The sequence below is a fragment of the Mastigoproctus giganteus genome, chromosome 1 (genome assembly GCF_048544385.1).
Source record: "Mastigoproctus giganteus isolate SK-2022 chromosome 1, ASM4854438v1, whole genome shotgun sequence".
Lineage (NCBI taxonomy): Eukaryota > Metazoa > Arthropoda > Arachnida > Uropygi > Thelyphonidae > Mastigoproctus > Mastigoproctus giganteus.
The window spans coordinates 170,924,184-170,945,179 of NC_143575.1; the positions used below are offsets into that span (position 1 = coordinate 170,924,184).

Genomic DNA, 20,996 nt, shown 5'->3' on the forward strand with positions numbered 1-20,996 from the left:
TCAGAGATTTCGCAAAAGTAGCGCCTCTACTTGCAACTAGGCTTAACGTTGACACACCTAAAATTAAACTATAGACCCAGTGACGCCCGACTGTGAATCTCCGAGGGCTACCGTTTAAGTTGTACAGTTATAGTCCCTGAAAGTCAGTCTCTGAATTTATATTTTGCCAATTGTGTGTGGATGATACACTAATTTATTTCGACTCTTGGGAGAACATCTTCCCGATTTCTATTACCGATCTACTGATGCACAGTTAGTTAATGTTTCTTGAAATATGAAAATGTTTCCTTCACTTTCAGTAAAGTTGAACGTACCTTGGAAGAGAAAACAAAAAGTGCTATCTGTCATGCGCAAACAAGGTTATTTACTCATATTCCGTCATGCGCAAACAAGGTTATTTATTTATACCCCAGAGGAGTGTCCCAGATTGGGCTGCCTTACCTGTACGTCAAGAAAAGGGCTTTTGGGAGGCGAGTTGTGTATATCCGTCGATAGCTCAGTTGGCAGAGCGGTGGACTGTAGTGGGTGATAATGCAGATATCCATAGGTCGCTGGTTCGACTCCGGCTCGACGGATTTTTTTTTTTTTTTTTTTCTTTCCTTTTTTCCTACAGATTTTTTTTCTTTTGAATTTCAGACTTGTATCTGAAGTCTTTTAAGTTCCCGGTGATCAGCGATACTTAATTGCAGGAAATCACCTTATAGATATAACCAACAAGGGTTCAATTCACAAAAGTTTTTTTAAGTTTTCGATTCTGCTTGAAGAATCGAAAACAAGGTCTTTTAAATAAGCTTCCCTGATATGGTGTGCCCTCGCATTTAGTACAGACGATATAATCGATATCCTTGCCAGACCGGATAGAAAAGGCTTCAGTTGGAATCCTGTTAATGACGCGACAAATTTTATGGTCTTTTTCCTAACGTGGTAAGATAATCTCAGTAGAAATCGCTTAGTTTTTCTCCAAGTAACTCGTGTCTTTCGTGGAGCAAACAGCAAATCGATCTAAGAATACACGCACTCACAAGCACAATATACTGACACCTCATAGCCTTAGTGCCTTTGGTGCTTAACACTGACAGAACCTTCATATGGCTTGTGCTCTGTCCTTTCGAAATGGGTAACCACTTTGCTCTGATCACTCGCTATGGCGAAGGCAGAGTCTTCTAACTTCTCAAGGAATGCAAGTATTTTTAATACCCCCCCCCTTCGAATTAATACTATAATGCTCCCCTGTTCATTAAAACTATATAGAATTAAACTGAATTCAGAAATGTCATTCATTTCCAAGAGGTTATCCGGAGTTGATCAACAAGCACATATCTTAAAGTACCGGTACACCAATGCAGTCAACCAAACGGCTGTTGGTTCGAATCCGGCTTGACGGAGTTCTTTTTTTCCATAAACTTACAGATTATTTTTCTCCCCTAAATAGTAACATTTTACACTTGTTTTTTTTTTTTTTGATAGAAAGTAAGCTAAAAATATATATATTTTACCCGAAAAAAATTCAGGATTGCTTTCACCAACCCCTTTTTCCTCTCCCCTCGTAAACTACTCCTGGGTCAGAGATTTCAAAAAAAATTGCACCTCTACTTGCAAATAAGTTTAATGATGACACACTTAAAAAAAACTATCGACCTAGTCATGCCGAATTGTGAATCTCCAAGGGTCACCGTTTGAGTTGTACAGTTATAGTCCGTGAAGGTCAAAATCAAGGTCTTTTGTAAAGTGGATGACACAAAATGAGGATGATACACTCCAATTTATTGCAATTATGGGGCGGGGGAGGACCATCTTCCCGATCTCTCCTTCAGAAACACTGTTAATGTTTCTTGAAACTGAAAATGTTTCCTTCACTTTCAGTCAAATTGAACGTACCTTGGAAGACAAAACAAAAAGTGCTTTACGTCATGCGCAAACAAGGTATTTACCCATTCCCCAGAGAGCCAGAGGTGAATAAATAACTACCTTGTCTCACGTTGGCCTGTCTTAACCCGATGGTATCAAAAAAAGGCCTCTTGGGAAGGTTGTTGCTTACATCCGTCGATAGCTCAGTTGGCAGAGCGCTGGACTATAGTTGCGTAATGTGGGCATCCATAGGTCGCTGGTTCGACTCCGGCTCTACGGATTCTTTTTCTCTCCTTTTTCCCATAAAACTAAGGATTATTTTTCTTCTGAACTATTCCCCGTGCATGCTTGTATCTGAAGTCTTTCAAGTTCCCGGTGATCAATGATATTTTATTGCTGGAAAGCACCGTACAGATATCACAAACAAGGGTTTAGTCCCTCAAGGCTTAGGGACTCTGCAGAGCACTAGGGAAGAATTTGTTTCAGCTTGGCTCGCTCTTGTAGGGAGAAAGGATCTGTTTTGTACAGACGGTATTCATTTGAACAAATATGGCTCAACAGTTTTCCATTATCATTTAGGATATCCTAAGGGTTAAGGGAATTGCTAGTTAGGTCGGGGGAAGTGTAGTACAGAAACTCATTTATTTGATGATATGGGAAGTAATGCTTGCATACCTACCAAGAATTCTTGTTTGTTGCCGCAACAGTCGATATTGGAAACGTTTTCTGAGATTGGCAACGTTTAGGAAGGACAGGGAAGATAGAAAGGGGTCATGCTTCTTATCAAAAGAGGCCCCAGTTCGAAAAGAACTCTGCTGAGTGAAAAGTTACTTTTGCCAGCACCCAATGTGTCAGTTTGTTAGAAGCAAAGGTATAATGGAGAGTGGGAGTCAGGGCTGTGCCGAGCATTTTAGTACCTGAGTCAAGAACGAAAAATTGCACCCTACTGTTAATGATGGCAACGTTGGCAATTATTTAATCTTTCTTTGCTCCCCTTTCGGCTTTTAACCTAAGGCAAGAGCCTCGTTCGCCTCGATCTCGGCAGGGCTCTGCCCTTTTGCATCCGGGTTCCCAAGTACCTTTCACGTTCCTGTGCGGACGTATTAATCTGAAGGTATAAGCGTCTATTTCTCTCTCTCTCCTCACTGGGCTTTTTACGCTTCAAATGTGTTTTAATTGAACAACGTTGAATTTAATAATTGTTTAGTATTGTGATTTAAAATTAAAATAGTTTCTATTTCTGCTATTTTTAATTCGTTATACACACGATTGTGTCTCGACGAGCAGGGTCGTCTTTTCCATTAGGCAATTTAAGTATCCCGCCTAGGGGACTACGAAAACTATAAGGGCAAAGATATAATGAGAGTGCGAGTAATCTACAGACCAGAAGATCGTGAAAAGCAAGACAAAAGTCTCTACACACAGATGGAATGGTCAAGCAAGTGTGAATGTCTGATTATGGGAGACTTAAACCGTCCCAGATTCATTGGAAGAAGTGGGAGTTAAATCACCATGGGGAACAAATTTTTTTTAATAAACTAGATGATGATTATTTGTACCAGAATGTTAGAGAGAATACAACGGTTGCGAATATTCTTGACTTCATCATTACTCACAAATCAGATGACATCCCAGCGCTTACAATACAGGAACCATTGACAGGTGGTGATCACGCAGTCGTTAATTGGAAGATGAAGAAAGATGTTGCAGTACTTAAAGGTTTTAATTTCAGAAACAGCCACTATGACAGTTTAAGACGGTACATTGCATCAATTAATCGAGCGCTTGTTGTAGGCTTTTAGGCGCATGGGCAACTTAAGCCGTATTGTGCCACATATATCGTTTGTACATTGCGGGTGTTCTGTGCTCAATTTGCATGTTTGCTGGAAAAACCCTAGAGCCTTGAAGAAAACAACAATACTTCGCTCAAGTGAGACCAACTAACTCAGCCACGTTGTGAAAAAGGCCCAAAACAGTTACTGGCGTCATTGACGGGATTCGAACTGAAGTCCTGTCCACCCGATGTGGGGGGAGAACGGTGATTGTGCCAACTGCGTAACCCACGAGGTCCGAATTGGGCGTATTGCAAAGGGAGGGAGAAGATATAAGAATTATGGAAAACCTTTCAAGCAATAATCACAAAAGCCATGAACGCATACATGCCATTAAGAAAATATGAGACAAGAAGGATATAGAGGAATGTGTATGGGGCTGGCCAGTCTAATAGAACAGAAAAAGATAACATGGAAAAGTTACAAAGCAAGGAAAGGTTCGGAGGCTTACAACAGTTACAAGTTGATTTGTAATAGTACCACAGATACATTAGGGCAGCCAAAGCTGAGTATAAGAAAGCACTGACTAAAAGAAAATGGGACAAGAAGAAGTTTTTCAAGAGTTGTCAAAGATGTGCAAGTCGAATAGTGAGATCGGCAGAAGGAAGACCTTGGGAGGAAAGACTTCATTTATCTGAGCTACAGAGCATGGCAACCAGGCACCTCAGAGGTGACCTCATTGAGGTTTATAAGGCTCTTAGAGGTATTAGTAAAATGAATGAAGGTGGAATTCTTACTGTTATAAAGAATTCCAGAACTCGAGGGCATAAATGCAAATGTCAGGGCAATTCCGACTAGCTTGTGTTGCTAGTTATTCGTTACTGGAACAGGTTGCGTCCACAGACGAAGGTCATAATTCGTATTTTTATTTTATTTATTTTTTTGACTTATTTATTTTTATTAATTTTATTTGTTTTTTTGACTTACTTATTTATTTTTATTAATTTTATTTATTTATTTACTTTTATTATTTTGGTTTATTTATTTATTTTTTTGATTTATTATTTTTATTTATTTCTTTTATTTATTCATTTTATGTTATTTAATTTATTATTATTATTTTTTTTTTTTTTGTGTGTGTATCAAAAGCCTATGGCTTTCCTGCAGTACATGGATATTGCTAATACTAATAACCCGGGTTGGGACTATGGACTCATTTTTTTCTCACCATATTCTGATTCAACCATCGACATTAAGCAGCAGAACCGGGATTCTTCAGACCAGACAATGTTTTTCCACTGTCTGGTTTTGGTGCTTGTGAACCCACTATACATGTACTCGTAATTTCTTGTTTTTTACTGACGGGGGGGATGCAGAATCCCCAAATTAAGATACCATTTTTTTTTAGTGTTCTGAATAATAAAGCATCATTATGGTCCACAAAATAAATAAATAAAATTTTCTGAAGGCACCTTTAAAATTTGGCAAGTTATGTTTCAAACTACGCAGATTTAAAAAATAAAATCGAAAATCTGTCTGTGGATCTGACCCTCTTCTGGTTTCAGATTTCTATGTAATTTCTGTTTTAAGTCATTCGTAAAATAATAGAGAAAAAAATAAAATTTCTCTTTGATATTTGAGGCGAAGGTGATATTATTTGGTTGTTGTTATTGCCAACCCCTGTTTTAAAGTAGGCCATGCGATTAGGTTGTAATCTGGAAGTCAGAAATCAATACAACAAAACAGTGATCACAAAGGTCCTCATGAATTTTTTCCCTAATAAGTAACGTTTAATAATTATTTTTTTAGTTGCTCGACTGTGAACCTCCGAGGGTCACCGTTTAAGTTGTACAGTTATAGTCCGTGAAAGTCAAAATCAAAGTCTCTGAATTTATATTTTGTAAACTGGATGACTCAAAAAGTGTGGATTATACACTCCAATTAACTGTACTACGATTCTGGAGGAGAACATCTTCCCTGTGTCTCCTACTGAACCACTGATACACATTTAGTTAGTTTCTTGAATCTGAAAATGTTTACTTCACTCTCAGCCAAGTTGAACGTACCTTAGAAGAGGGAAAAAAGTGCTTTCTGTCATGAGGAAACAAGGTGAAACCTATTCCCCAGAGGGCCAGAGGATAATAAATGAATACCTGTCCCACATTGTACCTGTATGCGGATTAAGTCAAGAAAAGGGCTGTTGGGTGGGGTAGCGTGTGTACCCGTCGATAGCTCAGTTGGCAGAGCGGTGGACTGTAGTTTCTGTAATGTGGATATCCATAGGTCGCTGGTTCGACTCCGGCTCGACGGAGTTTTTTTTTTTTTTTTTTTTCGTTTTTCTCTCTCTCTCCTTTTTTCCCATAAAACTACGGATTATTTTTTCCTGAATCATTTTCCGTGCTGACTTGTATCTGAAGTCTTTCAAGTTCCCGGTGATCAATGATACTTTATTGCAGGAAAACACCTTACAGATATCACAAACAAGGGTTTAGTCCCTCAAGGCTCAAGGGACTCTGCAGAGCACTAGGGAAGAATTTCTTTCAGCTTATCGTACGGGTTCAGGGAACTGCTAGTTAGGTCGGGGGAAGGGTAATACAGAAACGATATTGGAAACACTTTCTGAGGTTGTCAAAGTTTCAAATGAGTGGAAAGATAAACACAGGGAAATAAGTCTAAATAATATCAAGGATTGTGTGTCAGGGTAGTAAACTATAAAAGAGTACTTAGTTTTAGCAGTGTCTTCAGTAACCTCAGGAGTGTTTCCAACAGAATGGGCGAATTCGAGATCCTGGTTAGGACAACTAATGCTGCTATAATTCGGAAATTGAGGGTGGTGAGTTTTACTGTGGTATGTATAATGTATTTAGGAAGTACGGGGAAGATAGAAGGGGTGATGGGGTCATGCTTCTTATTTCTTATCAAAAGTTGCCCCAGTTCGAAAAGAACTCTGATGAATCAAAAGTTACTTTTGTCAGCAACCAATGTGTGTGTGGTGTCAGTTTGTTGGAAGCAAATGTATAATTGGAGTGGGAGTCAGGGCCGTGCGGAGCCATTTTAGTACCTGAGGCAAGAATGAAAAATTGCACCATACTGTTCACGATGGCAACGTTGGCAATTATTTAATCTTTCTTTGTTCCCCTTTCGGCTTTTAACCTGAGGCAAGAGCCTCGTTCGCCTCGGCACGGCTCTGCCCATTTTGCATCCGGATCCCCAAGTACCTTTGAGACACAATCGTGTCTCAAAGGTACGTTGTTGTTTGGTTTTTAGAAGCATTAGCAACTAAGGCCATATTGCTCCGGAATATGCGGTGGTCATTCCCTGACCTTTCCGCATCCTCCATATTTGGTGGTGACGGGCTCGAACCCCGGTCTAATCAAGAAGCGTGTGGTACGCACTGCTGCTCCTTCCCACCTGGCTACGGAGGCGCCTCAAAGGTACTTGGAGGTGTTAATTTGAAGGTATGAGCGTCTATTTCTGTCTCCTCACTGGGCCTATTACACTTTAAACGTGTTTTATTTGAACAACGTCGAATTTAATAATTGTTTAGTATTGTAATTTAAAATTAAAATAGTTTCTATGTCTGCTATTTTTACAATTATGGATATTTTTAATTCATTATACACACGACTGTGTCTCAAAGGACGAGCAGGGTCGTCTTTTCTATTAGGCAATTTAAGTACCCTGCCTAGGGCACTACGAAAACAATAAGGGCCCAAAAATTATTATTCAAGTAGAATTCAACCATTTTATTCTAGCAATAAAATTCTAAAAATAAATTTTTTGGCTGAAATTTAGTATCCGGTATTCCTCGTGTTACGCTACGTGACGAACAGAAGGTTGCGTGAAGGACGTGAACTGAGAAAAATTGTAATCAGAAAGAAAGAAAAAAAAAAAAACAGTTATAAGAGGGGGCCATGTTTTTAATTGACTTTCATTTTTGCTTAGTAAAAAAAAGGTGGGATTCAAGCTGGAATCCGATCGTCGGCCACGCCCTGGAGGTACCGGCTGCTAAAGTTTTACCAATTTTTTAAATACAGATTTCTAAAATAAATTGTTTCTTCGGATTTTTCTGTTAGGAAAATCATTAACAACGTCAACAAAGTTCGTACTGTGAGTAAGTTAGTGTTGGAATAAGTGTTGGGGAAATATCTTCAATGCCAAATTTATAGAAACTCTTTTTAATTTAAAAAAAAAAAAAAAAGATTTAACAGGGGCATTTCAAAATGATTTTAATCAGGCCTCGGAATAAAGACTACTTAGGGCCTACGAACGCTAAACGAACAGAACCTATGGTCTACAGCTAATGTGGATGTAAATTAAGATAAGCTAAGCATCTGGAGGTGACATCATGGTATGGGGAATGTTTTTTTAGGTACGAGTCCGTTGATACTGGTGGACGGTCGAATATCATCCAGGGAATAACTGAATTTTATATCAGATCTACTGCGCGGTAGCACATTGGTATCGTCACCGTCCTCCCCACACTGGGTGGAAACGGCCAGGCCAGGGTTCTAATCCCGTCGATGACTCTAGGAACTTTAATAAGTTTTTTTCTCTCTCCGTGGCTGAGTTAGTCGGGTTCAAGCATAGATAGCAAGATTTTTTTTCCCCAGAAACGAGTTTTTTCGTCCAGCAAAACGGCCAAATCGACTAGAGATCACATGCAATTTACAGACCCAAATACGGGTGACCTTAATATAAGTTTGGTTTCTATTTGCACCCTGCAATGTTGCACTTTTATCCCGAAAGTGATGATTACTTTATGGATGACAATGCTACAGCGCATATTGCCAGAATCGTGCAAGAATGTTTCGGAGAACATGACACCGATTTTCATCATTTTTCTCTGGTCCTGCATTGCTGTTATCATAAACAAAAGCGGCCCGATTCGATACTAAATAAAGGTTCGTTTTTTTTTTTTTTTTTCCTTTTCTTTTGTTCAAGAAACAAAATAATATTTAGACAACGCGAGAAGCATCGACGCGAAAAATAATTATTTAAGGGAAAATAGCATTGTACACTGTTAACAGTGAACAAATATTAGGCCATAATTATGAAAGCATCCTTGGATTCAGGAGAATTTCCTATGGATTGGAGGCGTGCAAATATGTTCCCTATTGATAAAGAGGAAATCAATTGGCGACATAAACAATTATAAACCTTTAAACTTTCTTTCTGTTCTAAGAAGAATAATGGAGTCAGTGGTTGGTTAAAGAAGTATTGAAGGATCATCTTTACAAGAATGGAACTATGCAGAAATCACAGCATGGAGTTGTTAAGGGGTAGGCTGTCTGACCAATCTAATTAATATTATGATGGAGCAACAAAGGACCTGGTTGCAAACAATAATTTTGACATATATTTAGATTTTTGTAAAGCGTTTGACGCTATTCCACACAAAAGATCTGCACCACTTGGAGCAGTATGGCATTAGGAGCAAGTTGCTGCTATATATAAAGGGACAGTTGAGTAGCAGACACAGTGTGGTTATAACTGGGTACTGCTCTTCTTGGACAAATGTTATTAGTGGAGTTCCTCAGGGGTCAGTGCTGAAGACCTTACTGTTTACAATATTTATTAACGATATTGATGAAGTCATATCAAGCTTATTGTCTAAACTTGCAGGATGATATAAAAGTCAAGCAAATCAGTTAATGATAGGAGTTAGTTTTTTTTTTTTTTTCTTTTTGTTTGCCACTGCAAATACTAATGTGAATCAACCCTTCCCTCTACTGTTAATATTAATATAGAAGTCTTTGCTGCTTATCTTTGCTTTCTTGGTCAGAGATCATCTGCTCCAAAAACCCACATAATGAATCACACAAGAACCTCGCTTGTTGGATCCTAAGGTGGCTTAATCGTGTTACCGATCACCCTCTCTATAATATCCAAATCTATTCTCTCTTGAACCCTGGAAATCTCACCTTAAAACCAATTTCTCAGTGAAGGAAATCTTTTCCTTCTCTCTCTCTCTCTCTCTCTGAAATCAAGTTCAGACCTACTGATGGGTTCAATATTGACAACATAATCAGACAACCTAGATTTGAAAAAAGCTACAGTTACTAGACGTGTGGATACCAATACATTCAAAACTCCCTAATCATATCAGATTAATGAGAGCTCCCTTGAAATACCATTCGGTTGTATAACTTCCTCAAAATAAAACTCCATAATAAATCCCCGATCCAGTCCACAGTGGGACTCAATGGTATAATTTAGGAACGTTTATTTAGGAAGAAACCAGGTCTCTCTCTCTCACCACTTCGCTACTCATTACTTGTTTATAAAAGTTTGAGGTTCAATACCCTTCTGAAACCAGAGGAATTACATTCAGAGTCTTTTCTCACTCTCGGTTGTACACGCGTATTTACCCTCAAGCGGAGGTGTAGGATTTGTGCTCCCTAATAAGAAGGTCATCCCGTGAGCGTGCAAACTGGATATGCACATTATACAGAATTTTGCGCTCATGATACAAGCTGCCCCCCCCCCCAATGTCTTAGTTTCCTTGACGTTTACTTTTAAATAACCCAAACAAATTGAAATGTCCACATTCCTCAGAACGTTACATGATGGACTGCTATAATATCATAATACACTTACACCTTGGTAGTGTCAGCTGACTCTTTTAGTAGGTAGCTGTACATGAAAAATGTATAGCTACTTACTTTAAGATTTTTAGAACCTCAACTTCTACCTCTAAGCTAAAGATTCGAATTCTTTAAGGGGAATCAGAAAAAAATCGGTGAATTAACAAAACGAAACGAATCTCGACTATAAAACAGAGAAAAAATATCAATTTGCATAGTGATCAAAACAGTAGTAAACTTTGTACGCAATACAGAAGGATAGTTGTTGGGCGTTCAAAGTTTACTACTGTTTTGATCACTATGCAAATGTGATCGAATATTCTTTGGACATGTTTTTCCACCAGATGATACCGCATTGGTATTCATTCCATTTTCGATTGTAATTAATTATTTTGGACGGTCTAACAAAATTTTAATAAACGAAAGGACCTTCTTCTAAATTGGGGAGACTTCATCTTCTTATTATTATTAGCCATATGGCGCAAGGAAGCCTGAGGCTCATGCTACACCAGCCAAAAAAAATTTCTGGTTACCCTGAGAGAGAGAGAGAAAGTGAATTTCGGTTATTTCATGCTCAGATTTACCACTAAAATAATTAGAAACGAATTGTTTGCTAATGATGAGATTAAATTTAATTGTAACAAATGACTTCTATTTCGAAAGAGTTACCAAAGACAGATTGCACATAGCGCATGCGTGAAATATTTCAGAATTTTATCTCATACCTCGGTCCTCGTGCTAATTCCTCGAATTGTCATTTTTACAGGGTGCTTTTACTTACGGGCTTCATAGTTTGTGTTTTTAAAAATTATATTCAAAGTCGGACGTTTTCTATTAAGACCTTGCAAAATCAGTTTCTTCGAACAGATGGTTGTATCTACAGTATTAAATGCGAATCTAAAATACAACACATTTTAAAGCCCAAGTGCAATGGTGAGTAATCAATTTTTGTTCTTGCTGAATTATTTTGATTAAGTTACGTAAAAATCGTGTTTCCTGAAACTTTGCAACGTTCGTCCATGGCTGTTACAGTATTTTCAGATATAAAACGTTTTTGCGATTTTTAAATCATTTTAACGCGGTGATTCCAGCGCAGCTTCTACCTGGTGCAAAAGCAAATAATCTCTAACCAGACTCTCATTTTAGTTAAATGTACTCTGATCTGAAAGCAAAAGGTGAATTGCTAGTAATAATTTCTGTTGCAGCGATTATTATATATTGTGCATTTATATTATTACGTATTTGATAGGCTTACGTGCAGCGTGAATATATATTTGATACCAAAGTGTGTGTCCCGTGAATCTATTTTATGAATACATTACATAAATGGGGAAGTTTCACTTGGTCCGTTTATATTAGAAATCTTTGTGCTGTTATAATTTCACTGTGTATCGTGCGTGATGTTTAATGTCATATCATAGCTGTAGTGTAACTGCCCTAGGAGCTGTGTAATTAGAAATTTCAGTCCTGATGGAAGCCTACTACATCCCTTCAAAAGGCAATGCTTCTTGTCCCGAACTGCCGTTATTTGTTACTCAGAAATACTTTTCCAATTTGTTCATTTTAGCCATCGCATTATCATGTATTTGGTTCATTGGTGTTAGTATTGTCATAATCATAGTGTTGTGTGCTCGCCATAAATCTAACTGCACTGTTATCGCTAATAAACAGCCAAACAAACATGGTGAGTCGCCCTCTGATAATACAAGAATATCGCTGCACGCCAGCACTAACGAACGCAGTACGTTGGAAGAACAGGAGAGACATCCTCAGGCTATTAGAATGAGGGAGTATACCCGTTCTTCCCAGCAATACGAATCGCACGCACCTTCTAGCGCGAACAACCCTTTCAGATTAGGAACGTTAGATGTGCACCCTCATTCACCTCGTCGCTCCTCTTCAGTAGACCCACCTAATGTAACCAATCCCTTTGTTAGAACCATTAGAAATGGTACCCGTCATGACTCAGTTCAACTAAAAGAATATCATTCTAAGAAGCGACTTGCGAAACGGTCTAAAAAGAATTTTATAAGGCGTGAGAGGTCCTCATCATCATCCTACTCTCGTCCACTCCGGACTAACTCAACTACTTCTTTATGTGCACACGTCGGATCAGACGATTCAGGTGAACGGAACTTTCGTTATCATCCTGGTTTCAATACGTGCGCCAGCGAGTCACCCCCCTCATCATGTGAAGAAATGCGGGGATCAGAAGAAACGTTTTTGGAACATCTGCACTCCCAACAACAACAAAACGTCTCTATTCCACTTCTCGTGAGTACTCCAGTCTTAAACAGATCATGTTGCGCAAGAGTACTGTGGTCAAGGAGTAATCAGAGAGTTGACGTGTCAAGGAATATTTCGGTACAGCCCAGTCCTTTAGCAAGGCCTACCCATTCACTTTTATCAGTTAGAAACTCTTCAGTGGTTAATGTGGAGGAACCACACATCAGTTCCGAATCATGGACTACGGCGAAATCAGGAACTCGTTCACCCATGGCATGGGATTATTATGAACTCCACTTGTTATCAACGCAGGATCCTTCATTGTCCTGTGAGCAGACTCCAAGCCATCCTGTATTAAAGAATGAGGAACACTGGGTTTGATTGGTTATTCTGTATATCTGTTACTAAAAAATAAAAATTTGTCCCTGTTTGGATGTCTGGTTTATTTGTGGTAAACAAATTGAACTCTCATTCCAAGTATTGGAAAGATCATTTTCAGGTACAGTATTTCTGGACTGAAAAAAAAAAAAAACTGGTGGTAAATCATTTCTATTTAAATAAGTATCGTTGATAAAGGCTTGACGGTAGTGCCTCAAATCACATTGTTCTGGCATTTGAGAAACTTCGTCAAGAAAGTTTTCGGAATTCCAACGACACTTTTTTTTTTTTTTTTTTTTAATAGTTCATTGAATGGCTTTTTTAATTTTACAAAGAACTTTCCCTTAACATTCATATGATGAGTTTGACTCCAATAGCAAGGTGTGATACTATCTCTTATTGATTCCTGCTGATCGCGAGTGACAAGTGTTGTCAGTCAAACTATCCTTACCGTGACTACCGAAAATCAAACTTTATGTGACAAAATACAAAAGTCAGTTTTTTTAAACTCATTTTAGATAATACAGCCATTGTTTATATTAGGATTATGAATAAATTATTTACTGTTTCTTAAATATTTGATTAAAAACTAATTGTTAATTATCTATTTCTAGATAACCGAACTTTGTTAAATAAGGCTCTGTTATTTAAGGTTATTTGAATAATGTAAGGCTACCTAAAGTGATTTTTTATTTGATATTTCCCATTATCAGCAGCTCATAGGGTAAGAGTACTTCCGATGTACCTTCTACATAAAATTTATGAAGTAAAATAAATAAAAAGTAATATTTAGTACTGATGAAGAGGAGGAATGTAAAGTTGAATGAATCTTTCCCTCTAGTATATAGTCTTCAGGATGGTAGGTATTTCGTTATCTATAAGGTTACTTTGGTTAATACGAGTAATTTTAGCAGTATATGGGATATAAGATATATTAATCTATAATACTAAATTAAATACTAATCACTTCCTTCTGTATTATGTTAAAAAATAAGGAAATATTAGTGGAATGTTCTGTTTTATAATCACGCTTTTGTATCTTTTAGATTTACACTAATTTACGATGCAAAATTTTTCCAATTTTAATTATCATTTTAATTTAAAATCAACAGATGGCAGCACATTACTTAAGTAGAGAAAATAATCACGTATCTTGGAAGCTTTCAGGGCCAACAGAAAACATTGAGATTCGAGCTGGTATTTTGCACAGTTTATCAGTCGCGCAACCAGAGGTTTAGAATGCAAGGGGGGGGGATGCAATTGAAATCATCTACATAAAAACGCTATTTTCATGTGAAACATTGCAATCTATAAATCTAAATCCAATTTTGTATCTTGTTTAGGGGAGTTTATATTATTATTAGCCATATGGTGCAAGGAAGCTTGAGGCTTATGCTGCACCAGCCAAAAAAAAACTTTCTGAGTTACCCTGAGAGAGAGAGAGAGAGAGAGAGAGAGAGAGAGAGAGGGGGGGGGGGAATCACCAAGAAAGAGAACAATGATGATATCCGGCTCAGGATTCTGGGTGTGCCAAACCCATACTCACCAGATGTGAGCCCCTTTATGTGAATTCTTTTCCCGCTGCCCCTTTCTCTTGTTCCAGTGGTGTTCATTTTCCTATTGAATATACAGAACAACACGATTCCCCACAGAATGGCTAGTCGGTATTGACGGATTTAGGTAATCTGTTGCCCTGATGCACATAATTTTAGGGACAGCATTGAATTGTGCACCAACCAAAATTCACGCGACCCATTTCGTACCGTTGAATTGAACACCAAGTACGGGATTCTCTGTTTTTTATCATTAATTATTTATAAGGAAGTATTAGGTGCAGAAAAATGAAAATCAACTTTTTTATTTTTTGAAATAATACCCAAAATGTTTAACAAAGTGTAGTCTGCTTATGCATTTTTGAATTTTTATTTATTTTTTAAATTCGTGTCAACGAGACACAAATTTCCTCGAAGGAACACTTCTCTGTTTGAATTGCAACTCAACGTTACGGGAATAGGAGATATATCTCTTTTATGGCCTTTGTTTAAAAAAAAAAAAAAAATCGGAAAAAGGGAATGAATCATTATGTGGAACGTTTTAGAAAATATCATTGTTTTCCTTTTTGAGTGTTTGAGTCTATCCCGTTCCATACCCTTGTTTTAAAATAGGCAAGTGAATGATTCATTAATTGTTTTGTGCGCAATTGATACCTACTTTCCAGGTTAGAAATAGTTCTTAAGGATTAACTATCTGGTAGATGCGCAATTCGTACACGGCCATTTTTTGAGAACCTAAAAATAAGGTCGCGGGGGGGGGGTTCTCACGACCTTAGATCCTGGAGCAATCGCGACACTGCATCTCGATGAATACGGTCCTTCGAAGAGGGCTCATAACTACTGTACCTTCAAGTTATACTGAAACTGAACGTGCAGTAAAACATTGATTTAATGGACTATATGATGGGGTGTGGAAGGAGAGTAACGGCACATCCGTTGAATGTTATGAAAAAGTTCAGTACTATGAAATTAAAAAGTGTTTTACTGCATTTGTTTTATGTAGAAGATATTAAACTTCTTGCGTATGTTGGCAGCGGAAATTCTTGACTAAAACTATTCAGAATCTGAACAACTCTGTGTCTCTGGACATTGACTGTTGGTGTGTGATGCGTTAGACAGGCTGATAGAAGTTATTGCGGAAAATCCTGACTCCCTAATCACAGGAGTATATTAATACTGCTTGTGATTTACTCAAATCATGTTGCTGATACTGTGGTCCGTTAGTTTCCGATTGCACTAAACCGAATTCATGTGGCTTAGCATGGTTCATATAATTTTCATTCAGCGTATTGTAATACTTTGTGAGAGGAACAATATGCAATTATTGTTCCTTGGATATTTAAACCTACTCTGAAATTTACGTCAGTATGCGCTGAGATACTTAAAAAATATCTCAGCTCATATTTAATAATTAATAAAATAGATCTACATCCATTTTTTTTTTTACGTGAAAAATTTTGCCAAATTAGTTGGAGTTAATTATAACTTTGATCTGTTCTCAATTATACTTAATTGTTTTATCTCTGCATTGAATGTTTAGTACACTTTTATTTTGTGCGTGTTATTTACGCTATTCTTAAACGCGTATTGAACGCTAAATTTAAAAAAAATCTGGTTAGAAAATAATTTTCATATCGAATAGTACTGTAATCAAAGCTTACGGGGGTCACCCCATGGGCCTTGATTACAGTAGTCCTCGAGTGGTGAAGGGAAGACACGTTTTACGAGTTGTTAGTATCTCAGCAAGTTCGTTTGGCCACTGGAATCCAAGGTAGTAGTCTGTTTGTTTATATAATCCGACAGATCTACTTATCATTTCATCAAAAAACAATTTTTTTTTAAGAATACATTGCTTGGCCCCATGACCAGTCCATCTCCCCCCCCTCCTCACGTTTCTTGCCAGAATCATTTGGCTCCTGAGTCACATGGATCCAATATGAAAAGCGTTTAGAATATGCATCATTCTCAGGGGCGTTCCTAAGGTATGTGGCGCCACGTGCCAATTTCCATTTTTCGCTCGGGTGCTAATTGAAATTTCGTGCACCCGTTTAAAATTTTCTTAATATGTGCATGTAAGTTTCAGGTTTTCAGACGCCCCTTGAACATTGGCACCCGTGTGCAGTGCACCTCTTTCACCCTCAGGACAGCCCGCCTCTGATAATTCTTTTTTTAGTGAAGTTCCTTTTACGTTTATTTCTTTTGAATACAGTGCTGACCTTTCCTTTGGAGACTGCAGAATTTTGTGGAAGATCACTTCCATGGAATGATTCGTCTCCTTCCCGGGGAACCTATCAACACTGTTAGTTTGATGGAACTTAGTCACTTGTTTCTGACGAGGATTTTAGGTGCATCAGCAACTTAAGCGTATTGCGCCACTCTGTATTATATATCTGTAGAAGTGTGTGTTTGTGTGCCGATATGCGTGTTGTGTGGGCTGAAACATCCGCAATAATTCACTGGGAATAACCCATACCCCCATCCAGCCTTAAATCTGCTAACTAACCTCTAGAACCTTTGAAATTCCTGCAGTCGTGGACGAGAAGCAAAACCTCTCTAAATGAGTGACAAGTGACAAAACCACTATACTGTCACGGAGAGCACTTATAGTCGCATGTGCTGTGGCTTTGATGGAGGCTGTTTTTGTAGCTCATTTTTATACGCTAACTTAAGAGCTTTAATGCTGGGTCTGCCACCACCGCCATTCACGTATGAACGGGGAGAAAAATACTCTACAATAAAAAAATATTTTTTGACAGATATTCATTCACTTTCACGAATTTAAACGGAATAGTATACAACGAATTGCGCAAAATGTTCGATTCAGGACAAACACAAGAGCATTGAGATATTGTAAACGTGGACATGGCTGATTTTTCCCTTTGAAATTTTCTTAGCGAAAGTTACAGTTAATGAAGTGAATGGGCGACATTCACAGTTCATATTTGTTCAATATCGAAATGAAGTAATGTGTAATTATTTTCTTTGAAGAAATTCTTCTGTGATCAACCCGAAATGAAAAGAAAGCTTATATGAATTGCCTTTCAGTAGTAATTAATCTCGAAAATTTGTACCAACTTTGATGCGAATAACATGAAGTAACAGCAAAGCGTTATGGGGGCATCAACAAAAAAACTCAGTTCTTGTATTTGTGTGTCGCACATGTTGGAGATCACACGTTCCTTCTGGGACGCGTGTGGTATATTAACGCACCGATCTGTCATTGATAGATTGCTGTACGAGTCGCACGCAGTCTGTTGGCAAGTAAGTAGCAAATAAAGATTGCATTTGGAACATTAAGTTTCCATAACTGTGATAACAGACGAGGTATAATAGTTATCACGCAATTGGGTGACAATAGCTTCCATTCTTGGAAATAAAAGTATCTCTCTCCCTTCATTGTGTGTGTGTGGGGGGAGAGAGAGAGAGAGAGAGATCAAAACTTAGAGAGATAACAGTAGGGAATGCCACAGGCTGTGGCCCACAGTCGCATGAGGTAAAATAGCAAAAGCATTGGACATGTTTTTGCAATTTTACCTTAACTACTAAAGATTCTTGATGGTAAAGGACAATGTTTTTTTTTTTTTCCCCCCTCTTCTTTTACAGTCTTAGTTAATATCCGAAGATCTAATGTTAAAAAATCAAAAAATATGTCGGCGTGTTGAATGAACATAAAAAATTAGGAATAGATGCGCGAACAGTGGAGCTCAAGCTAACAAATCTTTCAGATAATTATAGAAATTATTAAAGGGGTATTTCTTCCATATTGAATTAATCCTCCTTTCCCCGAAGTATGAGGAGGGGGGGAACAATTATTATCAATTATTCTCTCCCTTGACTAAAATTTTATCGTACGTCCCTGGAGAAAGCTTCCACTTTTGGGGTGAGTAGTTTGGCTTCCCAATTTCTGAAACTGAAGACTGAATAATCAACCGAACTCTCCAATTCGGCCACGATTTCAGGCCGAAGTTTGTTTTCGACTCAAGATACTGTGGTCCGTTAGTTTGCGATTTCGCTAACCCGAGCACATGCGATTTAGCATGGTTCATATCATTTACATTCAGCATATTGTAATACTTCTGTGAAAGGCATTTTATGAGGAACAATATGCAATTAGCGTTTGCATGTATGCAGTGGGCTCTTCAGGTTTTTGAAAAGACAATCCTATCCTAACTTATTGAATACTGTTTTCATCACAGACCTTGTCACCTTCACAGCGTTATCCCTGGGAGATCTACTACCATCAATATCCTCCAAACATTGTTTGAAGGAAATTGATGGTAGTAGATCTCGAACGCAGCTCGAGATAATTTTTTTTTTTTGACATTAATCTGCATATGATAGAATTTCCATCACATCTTTACTTAATATCCTGAAGAACTACTTCAAGATCTCCGATAACCTCCTCTCTGTACTCAAAAAAAATTTGCAGGAAAGACGACTCCTTGTTGAGCACAATGGTCTCTCACGATCCTTTACTGTCTTCAGATGAGTTCCACTGGGTTGCGTTTTGTCAGCACCACTGTTCGCAGCAGCTTTGGAACATCTGCTAGCAAATTTCCAAAACATGGCATCGTATTGCCGACGATCTGAAGCTTTTCATTCTTTCGGATCAGCCGGAGCAAGCGCTCTCTATTCAAAGAGCTGCAACAATACAAATCCCTGAGATAAGCACCTTTCTTCAATATATTAGTCTTGAACTAAATGCCGAAAAATCTGCCCGGATGATGTTTATAAAAATGAGAAGAATAATCCCAATGTACATCTCTATAAATGGACATCAAATTACTTTTTTCAACTCTCACAAGGACCTAAGGACTGGGATTGGCCTGGGATTCGAACCTGTCTTTTCAGGAGCACTTGAAGGAAGAGAGAAACAAATTCCTCTCAACCCTTTGGTCAGTTCGACAGGAACTGGTGGGTTACTGCAATAGCAAGGTGACGACTAAGTATATCCGATCTTGTGTAGTACCAGTGGCTCTCTACGCATCGGAAATCTAGTCCTCTGCCCCTCCAACCTACCTGCGGCAGTTCTTGGGATTGAGTATTGACTTCTTCGATCCCTCAGTAGGATTTCAGGACATCCCTTTACTAACTCTAGATATATACTACATTCGCTGCCTGGAATGACCCCTTGGAAGCAAATCATCACCACTCGCAACATAATTACTCTCTCTAAGTTCATTTCCGGTAAACTAGGCGCTCCCAGCATCGATAGCCTCATCATCCTGCCCAAGGATAACAGAAAAATAAGTAATCGGCAAACATCTGTGATCCGACCTGCCCTCAACCAAATCAGCTCACTCAGTCATATGTTACCAGCAAACACGATTGGATTTCTCAACGACTTAAACATCAACCCTGAGGCAATTTGTGTTGACAAGGCCTACAGAACAAAAGTTTTTGCAGATACCTACGCTATCTTTCAATTTTAAACCTTCATTTCATCATTGTCCTACGTGGCTTCTGTAATTGAGGATCATTTGTGCTCCTGTTCCAGTCAGCCTAGAGCATCCTGCCGGCATCCCCGCACTCTGTTTTGACAGTCGCTGACTGGATATTGATAATTTATATCGAACATAATCTGCCTTCGCCTTGTATCTTTATCTTTGTATATTTTTTATTATCCAATATAGATTTCGTATTACTATGTTATGGTTTTGTTTACCCTCCTACCATTTGATTGCTGTCTAGGAGTGAATGTAACTTTTACTTTATCTGAATTAAATAAAAAAAAAATATATAACAGATGAGCATGGTTGGATTTTTATTAAACTTACTGTAGAATGCTGAAACGTTACCAACCGAATTCATATTTTCTAAAGTTGTAATGTGGTTTTCGTAACGTTTTATGAAAAACACCTGTTTAGAATTACGCGGTCAGAGTAATATAAAAATAAAATTTCCCTTTACACTCGGGAAAGGCCACACATGGATCAGAGGACTTTTGGATTCGAACAGGTGGTGTGTGTAACTTTATTTTTATCTTACCACTCGCTGCGGTTGTGCCATCAGCCTTTCCTAACTTCCTGATGAGGGTTGTTTAACTTGTCCTAATATATTTCTGTTATCAGCATAGTTAGATACTCTATTAAGAAGAGAAATCCATGTCTGTTGTATCTATGAATCGAGTAGAAATCCATGTATATTATACAGACATGGATTTCTCTTCTTAATGAAAAAAAAAAAAAAAAAAGCTTTAAAAGGTTATCCATAATATTAATATATTCATCATCTGTATGACAGTATACTGATTAATTGTGTGCTCTTCTAGGGATAACCATTATATATGCATACCGTATATCTTTGCAGCAACTACGAGTTGTTTGGGAGGTAAAATTGTTGGAGTCTCAGACAAGCACTCCAGATTTCTGGGTCAAAATTCACAAAGACGTAGCTCCATTTTATACTCTGTGTCTACGATAATTTAGAAAAATAGGGAAAAATAATAAAATTAAACGGAGTACAACCATTGACAAGAATGCAACTTGGTGAATTATATTTGAGTCTGCAATACGTAATCCGTGGCAAGGTATGAATTGTGTGTTTTGAAGTGCCTTTTTGGTTGCCATTGGTGTAAAATGTGTTTAGGGTCAAACGGCACCAGGGGGTTCCCTCATCTCCGCGTGGTATAC

At 38.0% G+C, this 20,996-nt stretch overlaps 3 non-coding genes across 3 annotated transcripts; all 3 read left to right on the plus strand.

Annotated features, from left to right (window-relative positions):
• Positions 1–485: 485 nt before the first annotated feature.
• On the plus strand, positions 486–575 carry TRNAY-GUA (transfer RNA tyrosine (anticodon GUA)). The gene is given in 2 exon segments: positions 486–522; positions 540–575. It is a non-coding gene; the product is annotated as a tRNA-Tyr (tRNA).
• Positions 576–2,040: 1,465 nt separating this feature from the next.
• Positions 2,041–2,128, plus strand: TRNAY-AUA (transfer RNA tyrosine (anticodon AUA)). Its single transcript is given in 2 exon segments — positions 2,041–2,077; positions 2,093–2,128. It is a non-coding gene; the product is annotated as a tRNA-Tyr (tRNA).
• A 3,714-nt stretch (positions 2,129–5,842) lies between these two features.
• Positions 5,843–5,931, plus strand: TRNAY-GUA (transfer RNA tyrosine (anticodon GUA)). Its single transcript is given in 2 exon segments — positions 5,843–5,879; positions 5,896–5,931. It is a non-coding gene; the product is annotated as a tRNA-Tyr (tRNA).
• Positions 5,932–20,996: the final 15,065 nt, after the last annotated feature.